Genomic DNA, 6,658 nt, shown 5'->3' with positions numbered 1-6,658 from the left:
TGCTTTATTTAGTAAGTCCTGAAGGATCGTGATATAGTGCTCTACTGTTTTAGAGTGTTATTGGGACTCTTGCTCTATAGGTACACGTCGCGTTAACTAGAACTCGCGTTAACTAGAACATGATGTCGTAATTAGGGTTGTTTATAACGAATACGCGTACGTCAATTTATCTTTTAAGTTAATTATAGTGGACACTCTCATCAAAACAGGTATCATAAAAGCTACAGGTAGTGACTTTCTCTATCTCCTCGATGCGAGAAACTATGCGTGATGTCGCGCCAATTCTGTCATTAAGGTTCTTGACCCAAGTCAATTTAACTGTTAAGAAGTCTGAGGTCTTAAAAGTTAATTGTTGGGGGCACTCTCATCGAAACGGTTATCATGAAAGCTCCAGGTGGTGAGGTTTTTTCTGTCTCCTCGGTGCAAAAAAATACACACGATGTCGTCCTCATTCTGTCATTTCGGTTGTTTACCACTGCTACACCTACTGATGGCCTCCATACGTTAATTTCTCATCAGATTGCTTATACGATCGCGCCGTGAAATCAGGAAATTGGTAGGGGTTGTTCAATCACATGGGGGGGGGGGGCTAACACTGTTTACGCTAGTGGCAAGTCACGACACGAAGGCTGACTGACGGAGAATTGCTTAATACCATTCTCACCGGGCCGGTAATTACATAAAACCTCCAGGAAACAAGCTTGTGCGGCTCATCACAGCGTGATAGAAATGGGATTTATCATGTCGGTCTGCCATGCGTCAGTCAAAACTAATTTGTGTGCGAACAACCGGCTCAGTTGTGATAAGCTTGTAAGAACGTACTTAAGGACAACCGTGTGGTATATACGGCAACAGTTATGCAAGGTAGACATGACTCATTCATTCAAGCAAAAGCTCACACAGTATTGCAAAGTTTTAAATTGTATTTTTGTTTACCCAGCATTGCCTGAAAAACAGGTTGTTATGTACCTGAGTGTTACTGCTGGTAAAATAAAAAAAAAATAAAAATAAATAAATAAATAAAAAATAAACATAGCATAAAAATCTATGTCATTGACAGCTTTCTTCTTTTCTCCTCAACCGATCACTGCTGTCTACATTGCTCAGCAAGACGCCATGCTATCTCTTGTACTTCCAACACCCTCTGAACACAAATAAAAAATCTACGACTCGTGAGGCACATACCAATCGATGATGCCATTATGTACGAGTATGAGCAAGGAGATTATAACCGCCATGACATGAGTAACGCCGTTCTCACTATATGAATTCCACTTTGTTATGAAATGTCCTACCTATAGTAAAGAGAGAGAAATATTGTTTAAGAATATTAGAACCAAAACGCACATCTCTCTCGCTGGTGCAGAAAGCGATATTTTCCATGTATTGCTCTCATGTTCAACTCATATATCCGTCTACGTAGGCCAGTTTCTTTATAATGTATTCCAAATGCGAGATCAGATTAATCATACATAACTGTACTATTATTAATAATGTTTTGTTGTTGTTTTGTATGTAGCCTCTTAATACTGCTGTCTGTATAGCTATTAGTTGTTATTAATTGCCATACATTGTACCCTGTGCGATTGTTGAGCAATAAAAATTCATTCATTCATTCTATAGCCAAGAAATAAATGGAAAAGACACAATTTGAAAGTAACCTGGTCCTACATGTGTTAACAAGGCCTTTCCCTGCAGACCTAATTTGCCTCAATTGAAATAAAGGCACTGAACTGAACAACTGTCCCCATTGCTAGCAGATCGCTTCATGATCGACGTTCCTAAAAGGAAGAAATATGTCAGGAATTGTAAAGACGTTCTCCTGCGCATGCCAAAGGGGACTTTCAAGAGGAATTGTCGCTACAGAAATCTCAGAGGGAATGCATGAACCAGTAGGTGATTTTTTATGGAATGATCAGTTTCAAAGAAAACTTTCTTTATCATCAAACTTGCGATATTTAGATTAACACATTACCAGAACGGTCTAAAATGTATCACCGAAATAGTATATCTTCACGGCAGTCCTAACATGCACGTCTGTCTCCTTAAGTATTAAGTAAAATGTTGTCAAATTAATCATGAATGAAAAGCATTCCTGCTGAAAAGGAAAGTAAAGAATAAAAGTTTGCACCAGCATAGATCATAATGCCCTCATCAAACGGTTTCAACATATAAAAAGGCTATGGTGCTACATCTATATTCCTATGACGACCAATTAAAAGGATCTTATGGTCGAAAAATAACAATGAATGTCCTTTTTACAGATTATACCTGTTTGGTACACGATAGATGTCTCTGAATGCAATCTTGTTCTGCTATCATAATCAGAAATCTATGAGAAGAAAAGAATCTTTATCGATCTTCATGCTGAGATACGTGCCTATATAGAGACTAATTCAGAAATGTGAAAAAAGAAAGGTGAGCAAAGAGGGTCCTTCAAAAAGTAATGGCATTGGTTTTAGAACAAGCGCAACAAGACTGGCAATAAAAATATTATTGCCATGACGACGATTGAGGGGAACAACAATACAGCTCAAATCAGAAATAGACTGGAACTTCCCTGTCGCACTATCCCTGGCACAATATACGAGCCCACCTGTAACATAAACCTACAGTCAGCAGAAATGTACTATCCCTGGTACAGCACAATGGTCTGCCAGTAACCTAAACCTACAGCTGAGCACTACAGTGTGTAGTGGAGAATAAAAAATAAGGAAGAACCAACTGTTTCCAGCACTTCCGTCCTTGAATGACTTTCTTGCACCTAACCCACATGGCTGTCCTACTTCGTAATATTCCAGTCCTTGGATAGTATAATAGGCCTTGAACAATTATATTTGGCTCTGAATATGATGACCATTTGGATACCATCATTCAAGATCATGACCTCTATATGAAGTATTTCCTGTCACTGCCTCGCGGTGGCGTATGCCTTGAACAAGCTCTAGAAAAGAAAATGTATCCTTCATAACATAACATAACAACCAAGACAACGTGATCCATTGTGCAGAGTTTCCCTGTCTACCACTTAAGTTTCAAAGGACAAATTCCTCCAGGGAGCCAGTGTGACCTACATTCCACCATTGCATACCAGAGATACATCTGGAACAGATTTGGGGGGGGGGGGGTGCAAACCCAGCATATGCATTCCTGTGGAAAAATACCTGTGCAATTCCTAGAATTTTTGCAGACTGAACGCAATATATACCACTTGACGACTCCCCTGAGGCGTCGTCAAAATTTGGTACAAAGGTAAAGGGATATATCTTCTTGAGACTGAAAAATCTCAACTTGTTGTTCAGATTATTATGATTGACCGAGAGCTGATTTCAAAATGACCACACCCTTGGGAGTCAGTCGGGGGCAAAGAGCAGCAAAATTAACTTTAACGTGCAGTTAAAAATGCCCTGACAAAAAAAAACATTTTTCCTTTTTATGAGACAAAAACTGCACTGCACCTTAGCTTCCTACAGGAATTGTAAGTTGGTCAGATCTAGAGGAAATTATCTTCTGAAAGACTTCCAGGGGTCAGTTTGAAATCAAGTCCGTCGCTCATAAAAGTCTGAAGAAAAAATTATTTCAATCTATTTATTCATTTTATTGTTAAGGGCGTCCCTTCAATTGACGTAACTGATTTCTAAGGGAGCACATTATAAAGCAAATCATAACAAATCAAAAAAATCATTATCAACACATATTCACAATGATACACATATAGTGATATTCACAATAATACACAGTAGTGATCATCCTTCCAGATCAATAAATCTCACAAAGAACTTAGGCAAACTCAAAAGAATGACAAAACATACTCGATAACAATATCAAATCAAAATCACAAAATCATAAAAGGTCAAACGGCCATTGAGGATCAGAGGTCAGATATCAGAGCCTGTTGTACTTCTCACTATGTTTTAAGGTTGAATGCAAATGTGCGTTGACCTGATCTTGATATGTAGTTAGGTTTATGTCGTAGGTGTTCGGTATTGTAACTGTGGACTTGGTTGTTAAAACGAAATGTGTTGAGTACGTAGCGGAGTGCTTCTCAAGAAGATATATACCTTTACCTTTGTTGTAAATTTCATTGCGCTCATGGAAAAATGAGCCTCTTATAAAACCAATGGCATGATTTTTTAACGGCCCTCGTATATCAGAACCAGTTTGTTCTTGTAGAATTAATACGTATACATTCACTTCTTAGGCTCCTCTGACGTGTTGATTTACACTAACTGTGGATCTTGATAACGTCAAGTCAAGTACTTGAAGTTGGATATGCATTATTTAGTGTCACTATCTTTAGCGAAATAGATAAGGAGGTATAAGGCGTATACAGTGACGTGTGTTCCTTGTATCTCTTATCTGGACGCCATACACACAACGTTTTAAAGTGATGTGCACATGTTGCCAATACCAAGTTTGATTTATGAACTGATACACTTTCTGATAAAATTCATTTCGGTATATCATCAATATTGGGAACTTCCTGATCAAATCTACCTGGAGAAATACCCCCAGAGAATATTCGGAGAATGTGCTAGGTTGCGTTATGATATTCCTATGTTTATATGAATTATTGCGTTGTCACTTTATCCCCTCTACCAAACTGAATCTGTCATCCATCAGATTTCTTTACATGTTCGGCGCCCAGTGCCTGGTGCAGGTACACGGAACAGAATGTATAACTCGCCGTGAAAACAACAATATTTTTGACCAGAAAGTAAGCCTGAGTTGAGAGACATTTACGAATGCTCTAAAGCGTTGACATATCTGCATACACTACTCAACAACATGATGACACATTAATCCCTTTGAAATGCTCATTATAGTTGTCTTTATATTTCATGGTATCAATTTGTCATCGGACGTATTCTCGGAGGACGAGTTACTGATGATGGCAGGTACGAAATCGACTGTTGAGTCTCGTTTTCCATAAATTGCAAATAGATGCCCAAAACATTATGTTAACTTAACATTAATTTGAAAATTGTACATTGATATAACTAGAAGTGGGAACATTCCCGAAAACAAGTTCAGCGCCCTTAGCTGTTGCATAACTTTTGCATATGTTATGCTTTCTTATGTTGTATATGAAGTATGTCCCAATACGTTTGATAAATCACATCATGGACATCCTGGTTTGGAGGGAAATGCTTTTAGAGGCTTGTGGGCTTTGATCTGAGAGGTAGACAGCAAGTACTGAATATTTCATTTGTGACTTAAAAACATTCACCCCACTTGGCCTTAATTGAATAACCAAATCAAGGCGTCCGATTTTATCACTGACTTGCCGCCAGTTAACTCAATATACACCAATTCCGTCGATCAAAGATCTGTGGTTCTCTCAAGTCGTACTTCTCCTAACAACCCACAAATATTTTAGTTGTGTTGCTAAGCAATATCGGTATATCATGAAATTTGTGGTTGCTCCTTGCTCAATTATCATCGCGAACTAAATCCCTGTCATTCAGGGCCTTCCCACTACTTTGCTCCCTTAGGGCACATTTCCAAACCCGGACCTTTCCGGGCAGTATGTGGGAACGAAAAGTAGGATATAGAATACAACAAAACATTCAAAACACAAAACCTGCTAGTCATGAGCATAATTTATACATATTTCTCGAAGGACAATTTTGTTATTCGTTTCGACAAACGCCAGGCCCGGTTTTGAAACAGTGTCTCTTCTGTGTAACTCAAAAACATCATGATAAAGGCAAGCTCGAACCACTGAGAGAGGGGACAAACTGAATAGGAGAGGCAGGGTTTACGAAAATTTCTCTAGAGCCCTCCCTTCCATATCTTCTGTCTCCATCTTCAACAGTGATTTTGGCCATATGCTGGTCACTTTGGACATCAAAAACAACGTGAGTGGGGTTCCTATAGGTGCGTTCTAGTAAGATAGATCGGAAGGAGAAAATGTGGCTTTAAGATGATTCCTGTCATGCTGCGAAAACTGATCATCAAAGTTTTAGATTCTACTACATTTGAGACAACGGCCAGCATCCCTGCCGTTACGATGTCTTGTCGAACGATAATGTTTCTTCGTATCCTCATTTAAAGGCAACAACCGGTGGACGTGTTGCTGTGATTTGCTGAAGCCTAGTTTGGAGCAAATGCGGTATAGTGCTGTAACATGAAAGAGCTCAAGTCAAACAAATTTTTGTCAATTCTTCTATATCTTCCGATCTTAAGTTAGATGAAGGATCTTTAAGAGTTAAAAGTCACCGGTAATATCGACAATACTTCACTGCTGCAGATAAGTAACAATTATGATTCAAAACATCCCCAACATCTTACCAACTCCGATATGACATTATACCCTCTGGAGAAGTTTGAAGTTTTATGATCAATGTTGTTCTGAAAATGGTTGAGTTTATTGCATGACTTGAGTTTATTGGGTGAAAATGTGTCGCCATATTAGGGCAAATATCCAGTAGGACATCTGTACAGAAATCAACTTCATGTGATTCACAACATTTTTGATACCAACGGAATCAAATATACATATGGTCATGATCAGAAAGGTTTTCAAAGAAGCATCAAGAAAAAAAAATCACTATTATAAATGATCTCAATGCATGGTTAAAATATATATACCTAATCTGTTTTCCCTGATGTACTGGATTTCGTGCTAGAACATTAGTCAAGGCTATAGCCGTGT

Source organism: Branchiostoma floridae, chromosome 3, assembly GCF_000003815.2.
Source record: "Branchiostoma floridae strain S238N-H82 chromosome 3, Bfl_VNyyK, whole genome shotgun sequence".
NCBI lineage: Eukaryota > Metazoa > Chordata > Leptocardii > Amphioxiformes > Branchiostomatidae > Branchiostoma > Branchiostoma floridae.
The sequence above is the reverse complement of the archived record's forward strand: the minus strand, read 5'-3'. Positions refer to the sequence as shown.